At 47.7% G+C, this 27,034-nt stretch overlaps 1 protein-coding gene across 1 annotated transcript in view; it reads right to left on the reverse strand.

The window, feature by feature from the left end:
• The window catches only part of MAP3K12 (mitogen-activated protein kinase kinase kinase 12), a 110,356-nt gene extending 86,055 nt beyond the window's left edge, over positions 1-24,301 (reverse strand). The window contains exon 1 of the mRNA XM_033138514.1: positions 23,777-24,301. The gene's annotated coding sequence lies outside the window, so the exon portion shown is untranslated. The remainder of the gene's footprint in view (positions 1-23,776) is intronic.
• Between the last annotated feature and the right edge of the window lie 2,733 nt (positions 24,302-27,034).

Raw genomic sequence — 27,034 nt, forward strand, 5'->3', positions numbered from 1 at the left:
TATTATTATTATTATTATTATTATTATTATTATTATTACCAATTAATTTTATTGATTTCCCAAATCACTACAAGCCATTTCCAAATCAATTCAATTTCATACAATTTTCTAAAATCGGCTCCCCGCACTCCAGACATAAGATATGTCCAAGATGTACTCCCACTGCTGCATTTTGTTCTCAATTAACATCCTCCAGTATTTACCAAACGGTTCAACAAGGTTTTAAGGCATTACCAAACGGTTCAACAAGGTTTTAAGTGCTGGAGGAGACTCTTGAGAGTCCCATGGACTGCAAGAAGATCAAACCTATCCATTCTTAAAGTAATCAGCCCTGAGTGCTCACTGGAAGGACAGATCCTGAAGTCGAGGCTCCAGTACTTTGGCCACCTCATGAGAAGGGAAGACTCCCTAGAAAAGACCCTGATGTTGGGAAAGATGGAGGGCACAAGGAGAAGGGGACGACAGAGGATGAGATGGTTGGACAGTGTTCTCGAAGCTACTAACATGAGTTTGGCCAAACTGCGAGAGGTAGTGAAGATAGGCGTGCCTGGCGTGCTCTGGTCCATGGGGTCACGAAGAGTCGGACACGACTGAACGACTGAACAACAACAAAGCTGAAACTTGGCATAGGCATTAAAGATAGGTTATACCAACCTCCCTGAGACTGAACGACTGAACAACAACAACAACAACAACAACAACAACAAAGGCATTTTCTGTTTGTTTGCAGAAGGATATTTCCCTTGGACACTTGAGCCACTGGAGGAGGTTTGACATGAATGTTCGGGACACAATTATACACTTCCAAGTTCAGATATCAACTCAACACACACACACACACACACACACACACAGAGAGAGAGAGCTTTTGGGGCAAGAGGGGGAAGCAAAGTTGTAAAAAGCATTACAGGGCAATTCCTGCCTTGAATATTGAGATGATGATGATGAAGAAGAAGAAGAAGAAGAAGAAGAAGAAGAAGAAGATGAGAGGATACCCTACCCATCTGGTTGGGTTTTCCCAGCCACTCTGGGTGGCATACAGATATTGCTGTAGCTGATGATTGACATCAGGGATGAAGAGACCTGTGGCCTTCCAGGTGTTGTCGGACTTCAGTTCCCATCAGCCCCAGCCAGCGAGGCCAATGATCATGGATGATGGGGCTTGTAGTCTAGCAACATCTAGTGGGCCACAGGTTCCCCATCCCTGATCTATATAAGAAAACACCAGCAGCAGCCTGATCCATCCCACACCAGGACATTTTCAGAGCAATAATTTATGTTAAAGTGATGCCTTTTGACCATTGTCATCAGTGTTCAAAATCAGCCACTTGTGACCAATTGAAGATGGCACCTGACCATCTAGCTGACTGGGGCTAAGCCCCATTTATGTTTGCGGCATACAGTGAAGTAAACCAAAAGGGACCCCTGACAGTTGAGTCCAGTCACGAATGTCTCTGGGGTTGAGGTGCTCATCTCGCTTTACAGGCCAAGAGAGCCAGCGTTTGCCAACTCCGCAGACAGTTTTTCCAGGTCATGTGGCCAGCATAACTAAGCTGCTTGTGGCGCAACGGAACACTGACACCAGAGCAGCACACCGAAACGCCGTTTACCTTCCCACCGGAGCGGTACCTATTAATCCACTTGCACTTTTGGCGTGCTTTTGGACTGCTAGGTTGGCGGGAGCTGGGACCGAGCAACGGGAGCTCACCCCATCGCAGGGATTTCATAGAATCACAGAATCTTAGAATCATAGAGTTGGAAGAGACCACAAGGGCCATCCAGTCCAACCCCCTGCCAAGCAGGAAACACCATCAAAGCATTCCTGACAGATGGCTGTCAAGCCTCCGCTTAAAGACCTCCAAAGAAGGAGACTCCACCACACTCCTTGGCAGCAAATTCCACTGTCGAACAGCTCTTACTGTCAGGAAGTTCTTCCTAATGTTTAGGTGGAATCTTCTTTCTTGTAGTTTGAATCCGTTGCCCCGTGTCCGCTTCTCTGGAGCAGCAGAAAACAACCTTTCTCCCTCCTCTATATGACATCCTTTTATATATTTGAACATGGCTATCATATCACCCCTTAACCTTCTCTTGAACCACTGACCTTCTGATCGGCAAGCCCAAGAGGCTCAGTGGTTTAGAGACCACAACGCCACCCGTGTCCAGTGAAGAATTTCTATAAAAATGTGATATTAACAATGTGTCACTGATGTGAATTGTGTATTAGTTCATGTGTTTTGAAAAAGAAAGAAAGAAAGTGCTGCTTAACTGGGAAAAAGGCGACTAGCCATTCTGTTTTTGCACCCGTAACCTAGGTTCCAGGAGCCATGTGGTGAAACAGTGTTTTTCTCTCAGTTTCCAACACTGATTGTCATTTGACTAGTGCAGTCACAGTCCTGTGCAAGAACGGACTCTGGAAATGAAGCAGACTACATCACAAGTGAAAAGGCAAGGGGGTGGCAGAAAGAGAGAGAGGAGGGGAAGCTAGAGTCACACTTTGAAGCTTACAAGATTTCTCCCTCCCACAGTGCTTACATACACAGCACACACACACACAACTGGGCGCTTACATACAGCAAATATATAAAATGCAGATAAGCACCCGCCCCTTCGTGTGCTAAACAGATTAATTAATTAAACCAAATTCAAAGCAAGTTCAAAAAAAATTGCTCCAGGCATCCGCTTGTGTGAGAGGTTGGTGGAAAAATGCATAACCTGTCACAAATAATATCTGGCAGACATTTGTTGATACACTGAAATTAACTCTCTCTCTCTCTCTCTCTCTCTCTCTCACACACACACACACACACACACACACCACCTGTTGCACCGGTTTCAGAGACGCTGCCGAAAAATGGTTTCAGCGTTTTTTGAGGGGCGCAAGCTGAAGCGCTATCAAATCCTGCAAAATCATTTTCAACCAGGCAATCACCCGCACACACCCTGCGCCCCAAACCATAGGAATACCGTCCAACCCCACCTCTAAATCGCCGAAAACCCATCGTCTACACACAGGGTGTATCTGGCGCCAAGGCCCCTTCCCTCTGGACTTGTGTGAGCTGCTAAAGCAGACGTAGCCTCAAGCCACGTCTGTGCTACTATTGCTGTCACAATTTGTCAAGCTCATCTGGAGGAAGGGGGGCGAGGAGGAGGAGAAGACACAAATAAAAGTCCAAGCTGGTCCTTTTGTATTTATTTACCGTATATTCTCATCTCTTGCTCTCACGGTAGATTACAGCAGTTTTAGGAACAACGTTGTGTGGGATCAGGGTGGATTTGATTTAAATCAAATCGATTTAAATCACTAGTCAGTAAATCATTTTCTCTCTCAGGATTTTTAAGACGAGGATTCAAATGTGGTTGCAGTCATGCCATTCCAGTTCAGAATAACCTTGTCACCCAAATTTGTTCACAAAAACCGGAAATGAAAATACAAATGGTACTCCAATTGAGGGACAATTAGGATGCAATCTGGTAATTCACTTTTACATCTCTCGTTGAGTTCGGGGACAAGGCGGATGTGGAGCCTCTTGTCTGTATTTCTTCAGCCTCATGGTCTCTGTCCTCCTTTGTACCACCTCTGGAGTCCAGCAGGTGAGCTGGATGGCAGGACTGGAGGAAAACCATCTTGGAGGAGAGGGGGCAGATGCCTCGTTTTTCAACACAGTTTAGAGACAGAACAAGACTGTACCCTAAGAACAGTCATACTCTTTGCAACTGCCTGACCACTGGTCCTGTTAGCTAGGGATGATGGGAGTTGTAGTCCCAAAACATCTGGAGCGCCAAGTTTGCCTATGCCTGTCCCAGGCCTTCCGGACCCATTAAGAAGAGTCCTGCTGGATCAAAACAAAAGCCCATAAGGTCAAAGAATCACAGAACTGTAGAGTTGGCAGGGACACCAAGGGTCATCTAGTCCAACCCCCTGCAATACTTGTCCAGCGTTCTGTTCTCAAAGTGGCCAACCAGATGCCCTGGTGGGAAGCCTGAAAGAAGGACATGGATGAGACAGTGCTCTCTCCTGATGTGATTCCCCAGCAACTGGTATTCAGAGACTTACTACCTCCAACGGTGGAGGTAGAACAGTCAGTAAAAGCTATCTATCTATATCTATATCTATATCTATATCTATATCTATATGTATATGTATATGTATATGTATATGTATATCTATATCTATATCTATATCTATATCTATATCTATATCTATATCTATCTATCATCTATCAATCTATCTATCTATCTATCTAAAATGGACACATTGTGGGATCCTTGGGGGCTCATAAAAAAACTTTTCTGGCACCACAGTATCACAGTGTGGGATCTACGTGAGCAATCTGTGAAAACCTATTTAAAAGAATAATTAATATGGGGGTTGGGGTACCCTCAAAGTATCATTGTGGCCTTACAGTGGGAGAACCACTGGAGCAGGCAAATTCTTTTTTTATATATAAAAAAATAATGATATATTTTGGGTGGTTTTTGGGGGGGAGTTTCCCCAAGAATCTCTTGAGGTGCCATATGTGGTCTATGGCTCCCCTTAGTGCGTTACAACAACATTCACATATACACATGCACCGTGGCTAGGGAGGGACAGAATTCTCAAGTATTTAAAATTAAAATAAATCGTTTTTTTCTGTTTGACATACTGTGCTGTATTGGTCTGGTAGACCTAACGGATAGATAGCTTCTCCAACTGCAGGTGAGGAAGCATTTTGGAAGGCCGTCTTGCTCACGTCCATTTGTCTTTGGGTTCAGAATTAGGGTTTTCCAATGCCAGCCAATACTTTACTGTTCTGTGAGGTAAGCAGTGCCGGGTCCGATTTGCAAAGCCAAATTGGTTCTGCCGGGCTCCCCCCCCCCAGCCCCCCAGTTCCTTTCCTGGCTCTGTGCTGCCTGCTCCAGCTCTGCTTCCTGGCATCTCCCAGAGGGCTAGCATCTTTGAAATCAAAAGCTGGAAACCCCATTTATGATATTTATGGGTCCTTCATATTTCTGGGACTCAGCCCATGCACAAGAAAGAGAGAATTTATTACACTTTCCCCCTCTCGTTTTGTGAGGGCAGAATTATGAACCCAAGCTTCAATCAATCTCACATTTAGTTTCAGAAATATTTGCTTGAAAAGGAAAAACGTAACTCCTTAGGACAGCTCCAAATACTAAGCGAGCTTTGTTTTATTGTTGTAACGCTAGCCAGCAAGGGACATGTGATTTGCAGAGTTATAATATTTAGTAATGTCGGGCTTTTTGTCATATCCTGCCTGAAAACTTCAGTTCCAGAGGATAATATGGGGCTTTAATAACTTTTTGGCATTAGTGAGCCAAAAATTCCCAACCCATTAATTAACTAGATGCACACGATTGTGCTGTGGTTGTAGGAAGTCCTTGGATATCTTGCTAGTTCTACCCCATCTATACATAGATGAGCTAGCCAGTGGTTTTCAAAATGTCTACTAAACATGCAAAACATATTCCAGATTGACTTGTCTGTCATGGAAGCACCATGCGCTGCAGAGAATTCTAATGTGCACCCTCAGTTCATGCAACGCAAGTTGAGCATTAGTCCTGTTTTGCCTCACCAAATTAGACCTCTTCTCCAGAATATGTTCAACTATCTTCTGTTGCTCCATGTTTCAGGGGAAGGTTTGGTAGTGGCAGATATGGCAGCTGTCTATATGGGAAGCCCATCTGACATTGATAATAAATTTCATTGAAGAATCCCTGACAAGCAGAGCTCCCTGGACCACAGTTCTGAAAACCGCTGAGCTACATTGCCCAAAATGGGCCAGGTTAAACGGCTACACACCTATCCCCACATCATGGCTATGCCGGGGCTCAGCAAGCTCATTTCCATATTTTCCACAAATGCGTCAGACTCTAAATCAGTGTTCTGCAACTTTGGTTTCCCACATCCTGTTGTTCTATAACCCCCAAGAAGTTTGGCCAACAGTCAGGGATGGAGGGAGTCGTGTTTCAACAACATCTAGAGATCCAAGGCTGAAGAACACTGCTGTAGGGCAGGGTTTCTCAGACTTGGGTCTCCAGCTAATTTTCGGCTACAGGTGTAGGGCTTGTTTGTGCTCAAGAGTGTGTTGGGTTACACAAGATGCATAACAAATCTTGTTGTTGTTGTTGTTGTTGTTGTTGTTGTTGTTCAGTCGTTCAGTCGTGTCCGACTCTTCATGACCCCATGGACCAGAGCATGCCAGGCACCCCTATCCTCCCCTGCCTCCCGCAGTTTGGCCAGACAAATCTACAGAGGTCTAAAGGTGTATTCGTCCTTCCCTTCATACACCGATGCTTTCTTTTCCATTACTTTTGCTGCCGTTTTAATTTCTTTTGGTAGCCAAATGCCAGTTGTGAATAGGTAAGGAGGGGACCTGTGTCTGTGGCATGCAGTTCTAGGTACTCTTGAAGGAAACAAATGTTCTAGATCCATTTCAATCAGAATTCAGGTCTGGTTTTGGTACAGAAACTCCCTTCATTGCCCTGCGGGGGCATTGTGACCTTGGAAATGATCTGTGTTGGCTCACGCCTCCCCAAAAAAGTCACCTTTGTGCCGTGGTGCGAGAAGGATGGGAAGCTTCTCCCAGTGCATTCAATCTTGCTCCAGCCATGTTGGCACGTCGCCACACACACATGTGTCATACACTCAGTGTTGCAAACTGAGATATGAAAGCTAGGAGCTAAATGGAACCTTAAACCTAGGTTATGGGCGCAAAAACGGGAATGTCTAGGTGCATGTTTTTTTTAACGAGAATTTCAAAGCTGAAAATGAATGAACTGCAGCTGAAATATTATATAAAAGATCATATACAATATTTTTCACATGGTCTAGTTAGGGCTGGGCGATATCAGCTTTCCAACATTACGGTGTATCGCCAGCCAAACGTCGCGGTTTTTGGACTACAACTCCCACTGGTCCTGCTGGCTAGGAATGATGGGAGTTGTAGTCCAAAATCAGCTGGAGACCCAAGTCTGGAAAACCCTGCTCTAGAGCCTAGCCTTCATCCCTCGAATGCACTAAGAGATGCTCACATAGTTGTTGTTCAGTTGTTCAGTTGTGTCCAACTCTTCGTGACCCCATGGACCAGAGCACGCCAGGCACGCCTATCCTCCACTGCCTCCCGCAGTTTGGCCAAACTCATGTTAGTCGCTACGAGAACACTGTCCAACCATCTCATCCTCTGTCGCCCCCTTCTCCTTGTGCCCTCCATCTTTCCCAACATCAGGGTCTTTTCTAGGGAGTCTTCTCTTCTCATGAGGTGGCCAAAGTACTGGAGCCTCAACTTCAGGATCTGTCCTTCTAGTGAGCACTCAGGGCTGATTTCTTTGAGAATGGATAGGTTTGACCTTCTTGCAGTCCATGGGACTCTCAAGAGTCTCCTCCAGCACCATAATTCAAAAGCATCAATTCTTCGGCGATCAGCCTTCTTGATGGTCCAGCTCTCACTTCCGTACATTACTACTGGGAAAACCATAGCTTTAACTATACGGACCTTTGTCGGCAAGGTGATGTCTTTGCTTTTTAAGATGCTGTCTAGGTTTGTCATTGCTTTTCTCCCAAGAAGCAGGCGTCTTCTAATTTCGTGACTGCTGTCACCATCTGCAGTGATCATGGAACCCAAGAAAGTGAAATCTCTCACTGCCTCCATTTCTTCCCCTTCTATTTGCCAGGAGGTGATGGGACCAGTGGCCATGATCTTAGTTTTTTTTATGTTGAGCTTCAGACCTCACATAGACCTGGCAGCAAAAGGGAGAGGGGATTATTTCTGCGACTGCTGCTCTCTAGAAGTCTAAATCTGGATCTCAAGTCTTACCCCGGCATAACCGAGAGCACCGCCAACCTGCCACTTCTAATCCCCTATTGTTACCATCTATTATTTATTATCTGTAATGCTATATAATTCCCCCAGCTATATTATTAAATCTGCAGAAGTGTTCGGAGATACCTTTGAATAGGATGCGCTCAGTGGAAATTAATTGCATTCTTATTAGGCTGACAGGTCCCCTTTATACACATGCAAATGAGCGGCAAAAAACGCTCCAGAGACACTTCTGGGAAGGGAGATGTGTGTTACTGGAACGCCCTCCTCCGGGGGGAAAGCTAAATCTCGGGCTCCATCTAGTGACTGCAGAGCTTGTCAGCAGTGCAGATCCTGTCTACCCCCCCCCCCCGCCCTCCCGCCATAGCTCTGGCTGCCATTTCTCACAAGCCTTATCTCCGAGGCTCAGGGTCTGTCCCATTTCTCGACTGCACCACTTCAGACCGCATGCAGAAAATTAGACATCAAGGAGAAGAGTAACTTGGGAACGGTGCCAGTTTTCTATGTGCAGGGAATCGAGAGGCATGGCTAAAGCAAAAGTGGCTGACCTGTTGTTGGGACTCCAACTCCCATCATCCCTGACCATGCTGGCAGGGGCTGATGGGAGATGGAATCCAACAACATCTGGAGGACCACACATTCCTCATCCCTGGGTAAAGGAAGAGGGATGGAGCTAATGCCTGCAAGAGTTTCTTCTCTCCCACCTCCCAAAAAACATTTGTGCCACTGATTGGATCTAATTGGCTTTTTTTACGCTGCCCAAGTTCTTCAAGTAGCTCAGCTGTCTCTCTAGGGATGTGTGGGATTTTCCCCGTTTGTTTTTGTTCTTTTAACAGCAGCTGACATCTTCCCTTAAAAAATAAATAAATTCTTAGGCCTGCAATCCTATACCATTGTCACCAACTGCCCCGACAATGCCGTGATTGTCAAGAAAACCCTGAAGCCATCATGGAACGGAGGTTGTGGACTCTGCTTACTTGGTGGTTTGTAAGCAGAGCTTGGATGGTCGTCTGTCATGGATGCTTTAGCTGAGATTCCTGCATTGCAGGGGGTTGGACTAGATGACCCCTGGGGTCCCTTCCAACTCCACGATTCTACGATCATGGCTTCTCACTTTCTCACGCTGAGTCCTGAATTCCCATCTATGTTGAGGTACGCTCACAGGAAATGATTATACACCTGTGACCTTCGAGGTGTCGCTGAGCTACAACTCGCATCAGTCCCAGAAAGCCGAACCAATCGCCAGGAGTGAGAGAAGTTGCAGTTCAAGGGCTGGAGCCGATGGGAAATGTAGTCCAAAACACTTCAAGGGCACCGGGTTGGTGAAGGCAGTTGTGCTCATTTATCTGGGAGTAATCCTAGATAAATGAGCACAACTGCCTTCACGAAATTAAAAGATGCCTTCTTCTTGGGAGGAAAGCAATGACAAACCTAGACAGCATCTTAAAAAGCAGAGACATCACCTTGCCAACAAAGGTCCGTATAGTTAAAGCTATGGTTTTCCCAGTAGTAATCTATGGAAGTGAGAGCTGGACCATAAAGTAGACTGATCGCCGTAGAATTGATGCTTTTGAATTATGGTGCTGGAGGAGACTCTTGAGAGTCCCATGGACTGCAAAAAGATCCAACTTATCTATCCTTGTCCATCCTTAAAGAAATCAGCCCTGAGTGCTCACTGGAAGGACAGATCCTGAAGTTAAGGCTCCAGTACTTTGGCCACCTCATGAGAAGAGAAGACTCCCTGGAAAAGACCCTGATGTTGGGAAAGATGGAGGGCACAAGGAGAAGGGGACGACAGAGGATGAGATGGTTGGACAGTGTTCTCGAAGCGACTAGCATGAGTTTGGCCAAACTGTGGGAGGCAGTGAAAGATAGGCATGCCTGGCGTGCTCTGGTCCATGGGGTCACGAAGAGTCAGACACAACTGAACAACAACAACAACAACAATCCCATCTTACTCAATGGGACTCACTTCTGAGCAGAAGTGCACAGGGTTGTGCTGTAAAGAAAGTAACATTACCATCATACTGAAACAGCTTATCTGTTGAATACTGTAAATACATGGGGCATGTGGGGTCTCAGGGTAGGGATACACCTTGCACTCAGCTCCCACCTGAGGCTCCTAGAAGCTGTCGCCATGCGACTGCACCCCAGGAAATGGCTTCAACTGGCTGGCTAAACCAGGTGAGGGTAGCTGATGGGTCTCAAAACCACAGCAACTTAGGGACGACAGGCTCCGGTTCATTGAGCAGACAAGACCAAGAATGGGTCCAACAGTGGAGAAGGCAGTTTCTGCACATGCCATAGAAGGAAGTGGGGGATAGATGGGGCTTGTCAAACTGGGCAAGTAGCCCATCTAGGAGAAGAAAAACTCTGATCCTAAACCTCTGCTGCCTTGCGGCATATCTAGACTAAGGAGTAAACCGGGGGTGCCCAAACTAAGGCCCGGGGGCCGGATGCGGCCCAATCGCCTTCTAAACGCAGCCCGCGGACGGTCTGGGAATCAGCGTGTTTTTACATGAGTAGAATGTGTCCTTTTATTTAAAATGCATCTCTGGGTTATTTGTGGGGCCTGCCTGGGCCAGACACTGAGATCCAGCACCGAGGGCCTTCTGTCGGTTCCCTCACTGCGAGAAGCAAAACTGCAGGGAACCAGGCAGAGGGCCTTCTCGGTAGTGGTGCCCGCCCTGTGCAACGCCCTCCCATCAGAAGTCAAGGGTATAAACAACTACCTGACATTCAGAAAATACCTGAAGGCAGCCCTGTTTAGGGAAGTTTTTAAACTGTGATATTTTAAATGTATTTTAATATTTGATGGAAGCCACCCAGAGTGGCTGGGGAGACCCAGCCAGATGGGCGGGGTAGAAATAATAAATTATTATTATTATTATTATTATTATTATTATTATTATTATTATTATTATTATTATTATTATTTACAGGAGTAGAATGTGTGCTTTTATTTAAAATGCATCTCCGTGCACTGCTCTGGTTCACCAGAAGCGGCTTAGTCATGTTGGCCACATGACCCGGAAGCTGTTCGCCAGCTCCCTCAGCCATTAACGTGAGATGAGTGACGCAACCCCAGAGTCGGACACGACTGGACCTAATGGTCAGGGGTCCCTTTACCTTTACCTTACTGGGTTATTTGTGGGGCATAGGAATCCATTCATTTTTATTTTTATTTTAAAAATATAGTCCGGCCCCCCACAAGGTCTGGGGGACAGTGGACCGGCCCCCTGCTGAAAAAGTTTGCTGACCCCTGGAGTAAACCCTACACAAATCCAACTTGGGGTCCTTAAGATGGTTGGGTGGCGACTTGTACGCTTTGTTCCGGCAAGTCCTGCAGCCCAGCTGGTGCCGAATATATTGCTCTGCTTTCCTTTGGACCACATCTGTGAGGCTGAGAAGGCGGGGGGTTGCCATCTGGGGAGCCATCTGGGGACCTCCATAGACACAGCCCAGGATTCCACCCCGGGGAAGTCACTTTATTGCTGCTAACGGAGCGGTTTTGCTTCAACCCCCCCCCCCCCGAGGTGCACTCCATTGTCTCTCAAGACAGACATATGCCAACAACAACAATATATACATATTCATCGATAGCCAAGAACAGGGTCTTATCTGTGGTGGCTCCCCATTTGCCCTCCCCAGGGTGGCCCATCTGGCGCCTTCGTTACATATCTTTAGGTCCCAGGTGAAAACATTCCTCTCCTCATAGGCCTTTGGCTAATTAAACAATCTATGGCCTTTTAGATAGGTATTGTTTTTGCTTGGTATTATGGCATGTATTTTTGTGTTTCTATATTGTAAGCTGCCCCGCGATCCTCAGATGAAGGGCTGTACAGAGATTTAAGAAATAAACAAACATTTTAGATGGAAGGAAATGGAGGCTGAATGCTGGTGAGGAGTGTTTTCCTGTGTGGTAGAGGCAGGATCCAGCCTGGGACCTACTGGTGCTTCATGAGACTCTTAACCTCAGGGTCATAGGTTGGGAAAAATGGTTCCTGCACAGCAAGGGTTGGACTAGATGACCCTCGGGCAGGGGCATAGCAAGGGGGGGCGGGGGGGGGGGGCGTTGCGCCCCGGGTTCCATAATGGAGGGGGTGACAAATTATCAAGGAACATTTTTTTTTAATTGAAATTTTTTTGATTTTTTTTTTAAATGCCTGCTCCAAAGGTCTTATCTTACTATACTAGGGATTATAAAGCTATAGATGAAATTTCATGCATATCAGTTAATATATTGACCCTCCTCCACCAAAATAGCTGTTTACTTGGCTGTTTTTTCCTATGTCATGAAGGCTGAAATTTCAGTTCAGTGGAGCACTTACTGTTCCCAACCCTAACCCTGCGGAAAGCCATCTAATTAGACTTTAATTTGATTTTGAGATGTTTTTAGGAGGTAATTTAATTATTGTTTGATTTTATACCAATGTTATGTACCCGATGTTAGCCACCCTGAGCCCGACTTCGGCCAGGGAGGATGGGATATAAATAAAAGTTTTTTTATTATTACTTGTTATTGTTCCTTTGTAAGAAAATATGAAAAACGTAAAACCATTTGGGGGGGGGGGAATCAATGGGGGGGGTTGACAATAAATTTTCTGCACCGGGTACCACCTGACCTTCCCATGCCGGGGGGGGGGACAAAAAATGTTTTTGCCCCTGGGTACCAATTTACCTTGCTACGCCCCTGCCCTCGGGATCCCCTTCCAAGTCTAAAACCATATGTTTCTATGATTCATAGCTTAGCCTCTCTGCCACTGTGCTACACCAGCCATTTACCAGTCTGCAGGAGTATGGACTGAAGCAATACTGCGCAGGGGACCATGAGCCTCGCAGACCAAACTGCCTTGCTCACTTTCTCCCAGGGCTGCCGTCACAACAATGACAACAACGGTCATTAAATTTCAACAGTAAAACATCATGATTCAGGCAGCGGTGGGAAAACACAGAGAGGCGCTTCCTGGAAGTCAAGAGAGAGACTGTTAACGGAGGAGATTAGGGGGTAATTGATAAAAACATTTCCCCGTCTAGAGCAGAGGGAGGGAAAGTGACTCACCAGCCCCAAACACACACACACAAAACTGACCCAATGGAATACAAATGACAACGGCCCAACTTCTTCAAGGTGAGCTCCTCTACAATGCCAGGAGGAAACTGGGTCTTGTGAGAGGCCGGCAAAATCTCGCTGGAGCCCAGATTTAGCAGGCACTTCTCCAGCAGCCATGGCAAGGGTAGGTAGGGCCCCTGTACGGGCACCAGCCCTTGGGATTCTGCCGCCCGAGGTGGCTGCCTCAGTTCACCTCATGGGTGAACCAGCCGTGGGCAGAATGGGCATTAGTTTATATAAGACATCTGACCACAGCTCAGAAATGATTACTCAGACATACAAATCTCCCAAAGATAATTAAATCCTAGCTGTTGTTGTTGTTGTTGTAGCTCATAACAATCAATCAGCTGCAGGGCAGAATAAAAAAATTGTCGCCATGGACTTTGGTGGGCTTTACAGAACTTCCTGAACTTCCTGAGGTAACTCTGAGGAAGCTCATTCTGACTTCTTGGGGGCTACTGCAGAAAAATGCTCTGCTTTCTCCCACTGCCAAACTCATCCCCTAAGTGCTCTGCACTGAACCCTACCAGAATATCTTAGCTCAGAGGTGGGGAACCCTTGCCCCTCCAGATGTTGCTGGACTACATCTGCTGTCTACTTTAGCTAACCTGGTCAACAGCCCTGGCGCCCTGGTGCATTGCGCCACTAGCCTCAATGGCTAAGACGGCCCTGCTCCTCACCTCTCGAGAAGGAGGCACACGAAGAAGGGTCTCAGAAGATTATCTCAGGGTCCGGATAGGTTCATATGGAAAGAGGCGGTCCTTGAGATATTGCGGTCCTGAGCCGTTATGTGCCGAGACTGTTTTGCGCCAGTGTGCAGCCTGACCACTTCTGCACCAACAGCAGTTTCCAAACCGTCTTCAAAGGCAGTCCCACATATATTGTGTTGCAGTAAGCTAATCTAGAAATTACCACAGTGCCTACAACAGAAGTTAGGCTATTCCTGTCCAGATAGGGGCGCAGCTGGGCCACCAGCCAAAGCTGATGGAAGGCATTTCATACCACCAAAACCACCTGAGCCTCAAGTGACAGCAATTGATCCAGAAGTACCTCCAAGCTACGTACCTGCTCCTTCAAAGGGAGTGTCGCCCCATCAAAAGCAGGTCACCTCCCATCCATTCATCCCATCCCACCAACAGTGCCTCATTCTTGTCAGGCTTAATCTTCAGCTTGATTGGCTGTCATTCAGTCCATTAATGAGAAAAAACATCTATCTAGCACATCTACTGCCACATCTGCAGAAATAAATTAATCCTTATCTAACCAAAAAAAGGACCATCCATAGAGAACAAGGAAATATCAGAAGGCTAAGGGAAACTCTGGTTTGCAGAAGCATATTTAAAAATAAATAAAATTGTATGATTGTATGTAAGAGAGAGGGACCTTAAACACAGCCGGATCACCTCATTTGTCTCCTGAGAAATCTCTATGTGGGACAAGAAGCTACAGTTAGAACTGGATATGGGGCAACTGATTGGTTCAAAATTGGGAAAGGAGTACGACAAGGCTGTATATTGTCTCCCTGATTATTTAACTTATATGCAGAATTCATCATGCGAAAGGCTGGGCTGGATGAATCCCAAACCGGAATTAAGATTGCCAGAAAAAATATCAACAACCTCAGATATGCTGATGATACAACCTTGATGGCAGAAAGTGAGGAGGAATTAAATAACCTTTTAATGAGGGTGAAAGAGGAGAGCGCAAAATATGGTCTGAAGCTCAACACCAAAAAAAAACTAAGATCATGGCCACTGGTCCCATCACCTCCTGGCAAATAGAAGGGGAAGAAATGGAGGCAGTGAGAGATTTCACTTTCTTGGGTTCCATGATCACTGCAGATGGTGACAGCAGTCACGAAATTAGAAGACGCCTGCTTCTTGGGAGGAAAGCAATGACAAACCTAGACAGCATCTTAAAAAGCAGAGACATCACCTTGCCAACAAAGGTCCGTATAGTTAAAGCTATGGTTTCCCCAGTAGTGATGTATGGAAGTGAGAGCTGGACCATAAAGAAGACTGATCGCCGAAGAATTGGTGCTTTTGAATTATGGTGCTGGAGGAGACTCTTGAGAGTCCCATGGACTGCAAGAAGATCAAACCTATCCATTCTTAAAGAAATCAGCCCTGAGTGCTCACTAGAAGGACAGGTCCTGAAGTTGAGGCTCCAATACTTTGGCCACCTCATGAGAAGAGAAGACTCCCTAGAAAAGACCCTGATGTTGGGAAAGATGGAGGGCACAAGGAGAAGGGGACGACAGAGGATGAGATGGTTAGACAGTGTTCTCGAAGCTACTAACATGAGTTTGGCCAAACTGCGGGAGGCAGTGAAGGATAGGCATGCCTGGCGCGCTCTGGGCCATGGGGTCACGAAGAGTCGGACACGACTGAACGACTGAACAACAACAACAACGATGAGGACTAATGAGGAAGCTCAGTGGCCACGAAACACTAACTGACAGTTAGGAAGGTGGTAGTGGTGGAGGAACAGAACATCAGAAGAAGAGGGAATACAATGGAGTACAGTATCCTTTTTTTTTTTTTAAGGACATGGCTGGCTGGCACCCAGAACAGGAGCACTACACATTACAACATTTTGCTGCAGGTCCCATTTGCTCATCACTGATTGCCTGATGAACAATAAGAGGAAATAAAGTAACAGGACCTGTAAACAGGAAACTTTTAATTAAAGGCACATGAGTCTACACTGGAGGGGCTGGTTCTGCAATTGTAGAAAAATCACAAATCAGGTCTGGAAAAACAAGGGAGAAATCAGTGTATTACAACAATTGGGACAATGATGTCATTTAGGTTTTCTGTAAAAAGTGAGAGAACACAGGATGTTATTTACTGAGAGGAGAGTTAGAGTGGACACAACTCAGGGGAGTGGCTTTTCAATTGAATCAGAACTCCTTGCCTTATCTTCTCCACAGATGTATTTAACACTCTCGGTTTATCTTAAAACGTAAATTCTAGTGCAAGAGAAGCTTTCCACTTTTACTAAGCTACATAAACCAAAGCTTTGCACTTTTATTAAGCAATATAAAAAAAGCACGGCACCATCAAACGTTTCAGTCTGCCACCTATCTTCCAAATATCATTCTTGCTCCTTCCTTCAGCAACGGGAAACAATATTTGAATTTAATTCAGAATATTTCCCAGCAAGGCTTTCAGCATGGATCCTGAGTGTGGAACTTAGGCAGAACCCTCAGATGATGCTGGAATACAACTCCCATCATCAGAGCCCAACAATATATAGAGGGCTACAGGTGGAGGAGACTCTTGAGAGTCCCATGGACTGCAAAAAGATGAAACCTATCCATTCTTAAATAAATCAGCCCTGAGTGCTCACTAGAAGGACAGATCCTGAAGTTGAGGCTCCAGTACTTTGGCCACCTCATGAGAAGAGAAGACTCCCTAGAAAAGACCCTGATGTTAGGAAAGATGGAGGGCACAAAGAGAAGGGGACGACAGAGGATGAGATGGTTGGACAGTGTTCTCGAAGCGACTGGCATGAGTTTGGCCAAACTGCGAGAGGCAGTGAAGGATAGGCGTGACTGGCGTGCTCTGGTCCATGGGGTCACGAAGAGTCGGACACGACTGAACGACTGAACAACAACAACAACAGGTTCTCCACCCTGGCGTAGGCCAGTCAGAACTCACTCCAAAATAATTCAAAAGGCATATGCCAACCTGGGCATGTTGTGTTTCTGTCCTGGCACTGAACAAACTTTGCCCTCCTACTAGCCAGCTGCTAGCAGTGGTGTCTGATTTACTTCCCCTCCCCCCCAGAATCAGAAATCTCTGCCACCCCAAAGTCTTGCCAGGATGATATCAGCAAAGTCAGGTGAATCTGAACTGTCTGGGACCATTCTGACGTGAGAAGCAACGTGGCCAACCAACATCCTTCCCTCTCTGCCTCATTTACACACCACAATTCTATTGGCTGTACAAAATCAGAGCTTTTGGAGCGGAGCTGGCTCACAGATGAAGTTCTTCTGGGCAGAGCCATTTTCGCTCTTGCCAAGTTTTCGTCATAAATCCTATCGGATTCTGTCCTTCGCTACCCGGAACACTGCTTAAAATTTGAGAATTGACTGGATGCGGGTTTTTTTAAAAAAAACATCGCTTCCAACAAAGCCAAGCTGACAAAAATACACATCCATAATCATAGCTGTCTCCAAACCTCAGCAGGAGACGCTTTCCTTAAAGGATCTGATTCCACTGCCACAGCTAGAATCATGTGTGTGTGTGTGTGTGTGTGTGATGCCCCAAACACAGGCTGAAATCAAATATCATAGCAAAGAGAACATATGTGGTAGCTCACATGTGACAGCAATCTTGCACACCACCATGTCTAACCCACGCTAACCACATGCTTCCACCGAGACGAAGGAGGGTCTCCCATGGCAAGGACAATGAGCATTTGTACATAGACGCACATTGCTGGCGCTTTTAATTAACCCAGGGGGTATTGTTGCCTGGCAATTAGAGTACGGAGCAAGGATGTTTACATTCAGTCCTTGGCTCAAGGAGGAAATCTAGTCCTAGAGCACATCTGCACTATGGGTGTAAACTGGGTTCCAAAACTCTTCCACAAAAGAACTCTGGGCACTGTAGCCCTGTCACAGAACCATAGATCCAGTTACAGGTGGGTAGCCGTGTTGGTCTGCCATAGTCAAAACAAAACAAAAAATTCTTTCCAGTAGCACCTTAGAGACCAACTAAGTTTGTTCTTGGTATGAGCTTTCGTGTGCATGCACACTTCTTCAGATACACTGAAACAGAAGTCACCAGATCCTTAAATACAGTGAGGGAGTGGGGAGGGGTATTACTCAGAGGGGTGGTGGGAATGGGTGATCAGCTGATAGGTGTGGAAAGCCTGTTGACGGCTGCAATTAGTCTTGCAGGGAAAGTCAAGGGGTGAGATGGTTAAAGATAGCTTTGTTATGTATAATGAGATAAGAATCCAATGTCTTTGTTCAGACCAGGTCTCTCCATGGTTTTAAGTTTGGTGATTAGTTGCAATTCAGCCACTTCTCTTTCCAGTCTATTTCTGAAATTTCTTTGTATTAAGACAGCTACTTTGAGATCTTTTATAGAATGTCCTGGGAGATTGAAGAGCCAAAGGGTCATCTAGTCCAACCCCCTGCAACGCAGGGATCACAGCTGTTGAGGCAGTAAGAATCACAAAAAAAGGTATCAGTAGTTTCATGAAAGGAGAGCTTGGGGCAAGTGACGGCGATGAAACCCATTAATGTGCAATTAGAAATGTGGGGTAGTTGTCAACTAAGGTTTACTCTGAGTAGACACACTGATATGAATGGACCTTAGCCATGTTTAGGCATTTCCATGGGTTTACTCTGAGTAAACATTAGGTGAACACCGCATTTTATAGCATGAGTTTGGCCAAACTGCGAGAGGCAGTGAAAGATAGGCCTGGTGTGCCTGGTTCATGGGGTCACGAAGAGTCGGACACGACTGAACGACTGAACGACAACAACCACCTCTGGTTAAGTACTTAATTCGTTCCGGAGATCCGTTCTTAACCTGAAACTGTTCTTAACCTGAAGCACCACTTTAGCTAATGGGACCTCCCTCTGCCACTGTGCCGCCAGAGCACGATTTCTGTTCTTATCCTGAAGCAAAGTTCTTAACCTGAAGCGTTATTTCTGGGTTAGCAGAGTATGTAACCTGAAGCGTATGTAACCTGAACCATATTTAACCCGAGGTACCACTGCTGCTGTTGTTGTTGTTCAGTCGTTCAGTCGTGTCCGACTCTTTGTGACCCCATGGACCAGAGCACGCCAGGCACGCCTATCCTTCACTGCCTCTCGCAGTTTGGCCAAAGTCATGTTAGTAGCTTCAAGAACACTGTCCAACCATCTCATCCTCTGTCGTCCCCTTCACCACTGCAGTGATGTGCAATTAGAGGCAATTCCTTGCTGGCCACGACTTTTGGATTTTCTTTCCAGTGCTACCACCCACCACCTACGAAGAACAGTTATCTCCTGTTTGTCACAATCCAGAGCAGAGATGGCCAACTTTGAATTCTTGGACTACGACTCCCATCAGCCCCAGCCAGCATGGCCAATGGTAAGGGATGATGGGAGTTGTAGTCCAACAAATGTCTGGACAGAGCTCAGTCGACAATCCATGTTCTAGAGCGACCAAGGCACAGAACCCAGGGAGGGATATGCAAATGAAGGGGTGGAGTTATGCAGATAGGCGCTTACTTGATTCTTAGTGAATCCCACCAGGCTGACAAACACCAAGGTTGACAGAATGAGGGCCAGTGTGCAAGCAGAATTTACACAGATTTGAATCCACAGCCATCTACAAAGCTCCCTAGGTGACCTTGACCCAGTCGCTTGTCTCAGCCTAACCTATTTCACAGGGTTGTTGTGAGGATAAAATGGGAAGCGGGGTTATCCATTAGTTGCTTGGAGGAAGGGCAGGACAAAATGGCCTAAAAAAATAGACAGATTTTACAAACTATTGGAGACACCTCATATGCAACACTTATTTCATTTCCAAAAGGTTTGGGCAGGAAATCTACCTGACAATCCTGGGATCAGAACATGCTATTGTCCACCTGTTGGGATAGTGTTAGTAATATTTCCACTGGACAGGGTGGTGTGGGGCTTGGGAACAGCTCTTTCACCAAATCTCTACTAGAAACAGTATAAATTATACAAAACTAAACAATATGCCAATTGGTTTCATTTTCATAATGTATGTAAATGTTCCAGAGCAATTTCGAAAATTCACCAGGTGCCAGGCACGTTTTGTGCCTTTGTGACCAAGTGAAGATGCCTGGGGGGGCAAGGATAGCACCTGACGTCTCTACCATCTAGAGGTGCATAACTGGGGATCCTTGGATCTTGCCTGTTTTCAAATACTAACAACACATCCTGTCGAATTCTTTCCGTGATATTTTATCTGCACAATCAGAATGAATTGCAGGAACCAAAAACTCGTATTGCAAAATACAACTGGCCCCAAAATGGCAACTAGACATTCTGTTTTGGCAACTGTAACCCTGCTTTAAAGAGCCATTGGGCACCTAGCTTATATATCTGAGTTTGTATTCTAACACTGAGAGTTAACCCACAGAGAAACGGAACACAGTACCTTGTTGCCTTTCCTGCTGCGCAGTACAGTGGGCACACAGAAGCATGCCCCTATCTTTCAAACAGAATTATTTTGTTTGTGGTGGTTGGTGAGACCACCGTAGGTATAGCCAGTTTAAAAACCGTTGAAGGCTTGTGATAGGCAGGAGTCCTGCTGTATCAGGCAAAAGGCCCATCTAGTCTAGTGTCCCGGCCTTGCAGTGGTCAACACGATGCCTAAAGGAAACCTGCAAACAGGACCTGAGGACAACAGCCCTTTGCCCACCTGCGATTCCCAGCAACTGGTCTTCAGAGGCATCCTGCTGGTGACATTGGAGATATGACACCTCCAGCTTGGGATAGGAACATGGGAAGCTGCCTTGTGCCAAGTTGGAGCATTGGTCCAACTAGCTCTGCATTGTCTTCCACGGACTGGCAGTCTCCCTCTCTCCAGAATTTCAGAGAAGAAGAGGAGTTTGGATTTGATATCCCGCTTTTCACTACCCGAAGGAGTCTCGAATCGGCTAACATTCTCCTTTCCCTTCCTCCCCCACAACAAACACTCTGTGAGGTGAGTGAGGCTGAGAGACTTCAGAGAAGTGTGACTAGCCCAAGGTCACCCAGCAGCTGCATGTGGAGGAGTGGAGACACGAACCCGGTTCCCCAGATTACGAGTCTACCACTCTTAACCACTACACCACACTGGCGGAGTCTTTCGCAGCCCAACTTGGAAATGCCAGGGATCGAACCTGAGACTTTCTGTATTGCAAAGCAGATGCTCTGCCCTTGAGCTACGGCCCTGGTAAGATAAATTAACCCCAGACCTTTCCCGAACACACATGAGTCGGTCAATATACAGTTTATTCTAACCCAAAATCCTCCAGTCTGAGAGGAGCAACCCCTAAGTGGAGGTTTCATCTGTCCTCAGGTTTGTACCAAAATCATTTCAGGACTCCAGAGGCCAAGAACACCGATAAGGAACCCTGGTGTCAAACAAAACAAAAACGAAACAACCGAGCTGTGGTGTTCTGAAGCATTGATTCAAAGGATTCGCGTGGTCTAATTCCTTTCGCATCTGACCAGACCATGATAGTAGGGGGGGTGCACAGTGCCCCCTGCTGGATGAGGCCATGAAGCACTTTCGTGCCCCCTTCTTTTTCAACAACACAAACTTGCTTAAAGGCACCCTCTGCTAAACCCCTCTGTGCTTCCACAACCCCCAGCTCCATATCAGAAATACATACTGATCTGCAGTGGCTGAACAGATCATGCAACACCATTCACATAACGAAAACTACCATAGAGATATCAACATTTTCAAAAGTAGGGGGTCCATGGATTGGCTTTTGAAAAATGGGGTTCTATGGTGCTTAGCAAGGGACCCAGGTGGCGCTGTGGGTTAAACCACAGAGTCTAGGGCTTGCTGATCAGAAGGTCGGCGGTTCAAATCCCTGCCACAGGGTGAGCTCCCGTTGCTCGGTCCCAGCTCCTGCTCACCTAGCAGTTCGAAAGCACGTCAAAGTGCAAGTAGATAAATAGGGACCGCTCCGGCAGGAAGGTAAACGGCGTTTCCGTGCGCTGCTCTGGTTCGTCAGAAGCGGCTTTGTCATGCTGGCCACATGACCCGGAAGCTGTCTGCAGACAAACGCCGGCTCCCTCAGCCTATAGAGCGAGATGAGCGCCGCAACCCCAGAGTCGGACACGACTGGACCTGGTGGTCAGGGGTCCCTTTACCTTTATGGTGCTTAGCAAGTTGGGAACCACTTAGTGAATACAGCAACATAACCCCCAACCACCCTATATCCATGTGGCATGGCTTTTGCGGAGGGCTGGAGACCTACAAGAGATAAATGACTTTCCCAAGGTCATATAGGAAGTGTGTGGCAAAAAAAAAGGAGACCATTGTCCGTATTCTAGTTTACAAGCCCCAGCTGAGCCTCTTTGCTTCATAGCACCTGATAAGTGTGGAAGGCTTCCCTCCATCTCCCCTCCCCCACACCCTAAAATAATAAACAAGTAGGGGGGAGGCTACCAAAGATTGCATAATGAGACTATCAAAATGAGACAGATGGATGGAAAAGCAGAATGGAGGAAGGGGGGGTGGATTTGCTTTCCTCTGCTCCAGCAAATGACACTCCCTACCTAAAAAAAAAAAAAATCTCCCCCTACTCCAACAGTTCATAGTTCTTCCATGGGGATAGAGGAGACTACAGCTGTTCTCTTCAGCAACCTTAGCAATACACTCTTGAATTCACTTAATGGAAATGAGCTGCCCCTGTAACACCACTTTTACAATCTAGTGAATCCCACATTCAGGGTAATATAAAAACGGTAAGTGAGGTGGGAGGGTGGCCTTCCTTGTTTTGTAGGCCAAGTGGGGGTTCTAATTTGTTTTCACAATTCTAAATATAGGGCCAGTGTGGCGCTAGTTTTTCTCTGAGCATAAAATATGTGCTGAATGTAGGGTTCCGTTTGTTTTGGAGCACCAGATCTGAAACGCAAAGCCAACAAATAACCAGAGAGAGAGTGTGCCCCTGAGCACATGCAGAGTACATTTCCTCATCATTAACTGCAGTATAGCCGATCCCAAACATCTAATCGTTGGGGCAGGATTTCCACAGCAGAGGTTGCTGTTGTCAGGCAGGTTTGAAGGGGCAGCCCCTCTGAATTAAAATGGAATAATCATTTAGTAGTGGCTATTACAAATTAGATAAAGGGGAGAGCTGCAAGCGCACAAAACTCTTGTATGGGTCTGGCGCTGGGGACCATGAAAACAGAATCCCCTCTTCTCCCCTCCCCTCGCCTGGGTCCTGGCTCCCCCTCCCCCTTCCCCAGCTGCCAGCCCTGGGGAATCTCAGTCCATCTGCCTCCTCATCCTTCACTCGCCTCCTCTCCTTTCCCTCCAGCATCCTCCACACAGGGCCCAAGGAGGACCACTCTGCGGGCAAAGGCAGGCCACGGGGAGGGCAGCCCCAGCCAGCCACTTGGCCTCCAAGCAGCCGCATCCTTCCATCTCTGGCTATAAGCAAAGTGGAGGGGGGGGGCGCGGAGAGGAAGCTGCGCAGAGGGTGAAACTCAATCCAAGGCACCGGTGGCGCAAATCCATCCTTCACCCACAGTTCGATTGAGGCTGCTGCGCCCTCTCTGCCGTCCCTGCAACCATCCAAGCAGGTGGTGGTGGGGTCGATGGGGCAGTTCTTCGGAAAGGGGGGGTGGGGAAGGTGAGGGCATCCTTCCGCCTCCCTCCCTCCCCGTCAAGATTACTTGTAGGGCTAAGTAAAGACCACAGCCGTGCCTTTCCCCTCCTGCAAAGTCACACCTTGGAGGCAAACCGAAACACCAAATATTTGTGGGGTGGGGGTGTTGAAAGAGAGGGGGACGCAAGATGAACCCCTCCAAGCGTGCTCAGCAGAGATCTGAGCCAGCATCAGGTTAAGCGCTAGCGAGGACCACCAGCAGCAGTTAGCAGAGAAAAAGCATCCTTTCGCCGCCGCCTTGCCAAGACTGGACATCCTTTGCTCCGCGCCATCATTGCCTCTCCATCCATCCCTCCATGGATCCAGACCTCCCCTCCCCCACCAGCTCCATCCCCGGGCGGCCCGAGCCTCTGCCCACCCCGCACGATAATCCATCTCGTCTCCTAACCCCGATCTCCCCACCCAAATACCCCAGATGCAGATCCTGCGCCCCGGCAACGGGTTTCCCCTCCATCCCTCTTCCACCGTCCCTTACCTCCGCCCGGCGTCTCCAGCCGGCCGCGCAGCCTCTCCTCGCAGCCGACGATCCAGCGGCTGCAGCGGCAACAAAAGCGCCCGCTCCTCCTCCTCCTCTTCTTCCTCCTCCTCCTCCTTTCCCCCCGCTCCGTCAGCCGGGCAGGCCGGTCCCCATCTGGCTAATCACCGCGCTCCCCGGACACTAGCGCCGCCACCGCCGCCGCCGCCACCAGCAGCTGCAAGGAGGAGGATGCGCATCTTCCGCGGCCAAGGCGCGGCGCAAAGATGGAGACGCCAAGGGGGTCCTCCCTGAGCCGGCGCCGGGTAGGCCTTGGGCGACCTCGCTCCCTCTCCGCTTCCCCGGACCCGCGCGCTCCTGGCCGGGCTCCGCGCAAGACCAGCACCGCCAGCTCCGCTCCCTCCCTGCGGCCGGTGCCACCCCGGGGACAGACACGCCCTGGGCCGGGGGGACTTGGGACGGCCTCGGGCAGAGCCGGCCGAGCGCCAGCCTCTTAAAGGAGAAGCGGCTTCGCGTGGAAGCGCGCGAGGTAGCCTGCTCGCCCCCGACAGCGTAAAGGAAAGGGCGAGAGAAGTACCGCCGACGCTTCTTTTATCTGTTACATTTTTATACCAACTCCTCTCCCCCTCCCCGCTTCGTCCTCTCAACAACCCCGTGAGGTAGGCTAAGAGACGGTGACTGGCCCAAGGTCACCCAGGGAGCTTCTTGGCTGAGTGGGGATTTGAACTCTGGTCTCCCAGTTCGAATGCCAACCATGAAGCCTATAGGAGCCAACTCCCAGGTGTGCAGGGGGCTTCGCCCCACTAATAAAATATTTTAGGGGGTCGCCACCCCCCCATACTGGCTTTTAAAGTATACTGCAGGGGTCCCCAAACTAAGGCCGGGGGGGCAGATGCGGCCCAATCGCCTTCTAAATCCGGCCTGCGGACAGTCCGGGAATCAGTGTGTTTTTACATAAGTAGAATGTGTCCTTTTATTCAAAATGCATCTCTGGGTTATTTGTGGGGCATAGGAATTAGTTCATTTTTCAAAATATAGTCTGGCCCCCACAAGGTCTGAGGGACAGTGGACCGGCCCCCTGCTGAAAAAGTTTGCTGACCCCTGGTATAGTGTATCCCAAAGCAGCCCCACATATATATATTATTATTATTATAGTCGTTACGACAACCCTGCAAGGAGGTCGGTGTTCTCATTCCCATGTGGAAGAAAACAAAAGGAAGGTGCGCTGGGCATTTTATAGTGAGCCAGTTTGGTGTAGTGGTGAAGAGCGGCAGACTCGTAATCTGGTGAACCGGGTTCACGTCTCCGCTCCTCCACATGCAGCTGCTGGGTGACCTTGGGCTAGTCACACTTCTCTGAAGTCTCTCAGCCCCACTCACCTCACTGAGTGTTTGTTGTGGGGGGGGGGAAGCGAAAGGAGAATGTGAGCCGCTTTGAGACTCCTTCGGATAGTGATAAAGCGGGATATCAAATCCAAACTCTTCTTCTTCTTCTTCTTATATTTATATTCCACCTTTTTTCCAAAGAGGTACCTGGTTCTCCCTCTCCCTCCATTTTTATCATCCCAACAACCCTGCGAGGTAGGTCTGGCGCCGAGAAAGGCTGTGACTGGCCCAAGGTCACCCCATGAACGAGTTGAACCTTGTTTCCCAGGTCCTAGTCTAACACTGCGCCTGCACCACATTGACTCTTGTCGTAGGTAGAGCATGAGACTCTTGATTTTAGGGTTGTGGGTTCGAGCCCCACCTTGGGCAAAAGAAAAATCCTGCATTGCAGGGGGTTGGACTAAATGACCCTTGGGGTCCCTTCCAACTCTACAATTCTGTGGAATCGGAGTGTGCTCCCCCAATCCCCACCCCACCCCCAAAAAGGGATGTGAGAATGAGTATCAGAACTAGAGCCGGAGCTGGCATTTCAGGGCTTCAGGCAGCAGGTATACTATCAGTATTGTTAGCAGGATTGGGGATTCTTTTTCAGCCTAGTGGCACGTTCTATTATGGGCAATATTTCAGGGGCCACACAGGGAGAGGACTGAGGTTTGGACAGGAAGGAGGGTTCATAGTCACTCAGCTGTCTGCATCCACAGTTCAATTTCCTCACCCCTTGCCTTGGGATAGGGATATTCAGCGGGTTCATCTGCTGTGAAAGGGATGGGGTTGCCCTCCTCTGGACACGTTCCAGCTTGTCAGTATCCTTCTTGAACTGTGGTGCCCAAAACTGGACACAGTATTCCAGGTGAGGTCTGACCAGAGCGGAATACAATGGTACTTATTACTTCCCTTGATCTATCTCAATGGCTGTCATACGGAAGATGGAGCAAGCTTGCTTTCTCTTGCTCTGGAGGGTAGAACTTGAACCCATGGCTTCAAGTTACAAGAAAGGAGTTTCTGACTAAACACCAGGAAGGGCTTTCTGAGCGTAAGGGTTTCTCGACAGTGGAACAGACTCCCTTGGAAGGCTGTGGACTCTCCTTCATTGCAGGTTTTTAAGCCAAGGTTGGATGGTCATCTGACATGGACGCTTTGAGTTTTGTTGTTGTTGTTCAGTTGTTCAGTCGTGTCCGACTCTTCGTGACCCCATGGACCAGAGCACGCCAGGCACGCCTATCCTTCACTGCCTCTCGCAGTTTGGCCAAACTCATATTAGAAGCTTCGAGAACACTGTCCAACCATGTCGTCCTCTGTCGTCCCCTTCTCCTTGTGCCCTCCATCTTTCCCAACATCAGGGTCTTTTCCAGGGACTTCTCTTCTCATGAGGTGGCCAAAGTACTGGAGCCTCAACTTCAGGATCTGTCCTTCCAGTGAGCGCTCAGGGCTGATTTCTTTAAGAATGGATAGGTTTGATCTTCTTGCAGTCCATGGGACTCTCAAGAGTCTCCTCCAGCACCATAATTCAAAAGCATCAATTCTTCGGCGATCAGCCTTCTTGATGGTCCAGCTCTCACTTCCGTACATTACTACTGGGAAAACCATAGCTTTAACTATATGGACCTTTGTCGGCAGGGTGATGTCTTTGCTTTTTAAGATGCTGTCTAGGTTTGTCATTGCTTTTCTCCCAAGAAGCAGGTGGCTTTGAGTTTAGAGTCCTACATTGCAGGGGGTTGGACTAGATGACCCTCAGGGTCCCTTCAAATGCTACAGTTCTATTATTCTGTGATTCTAAATGAGATTGCTGGGATTCAACTTCGGTGCAGACATGGGATAAAGAAATTAAAAGTGCCCTGCTGGATTGGCAGAAAAGGTTTATCTGCTCCATCCT

The sequence above is a fragment of the Lacerta agilis genome, chromosome 2 (assembly GCF_009819535.1).
Source record: "Lacerta agilis isolate rLacAgi1 chromosome 2, rLacAgi1.pri, whole genome shotgun sequence".
NCBI classification, from domain to species: Eukaryota; Metazoa; Chordata; class Lepidosauria; order Squamata; family Lacertidae; genus Lacerta; species Lacerta agilis.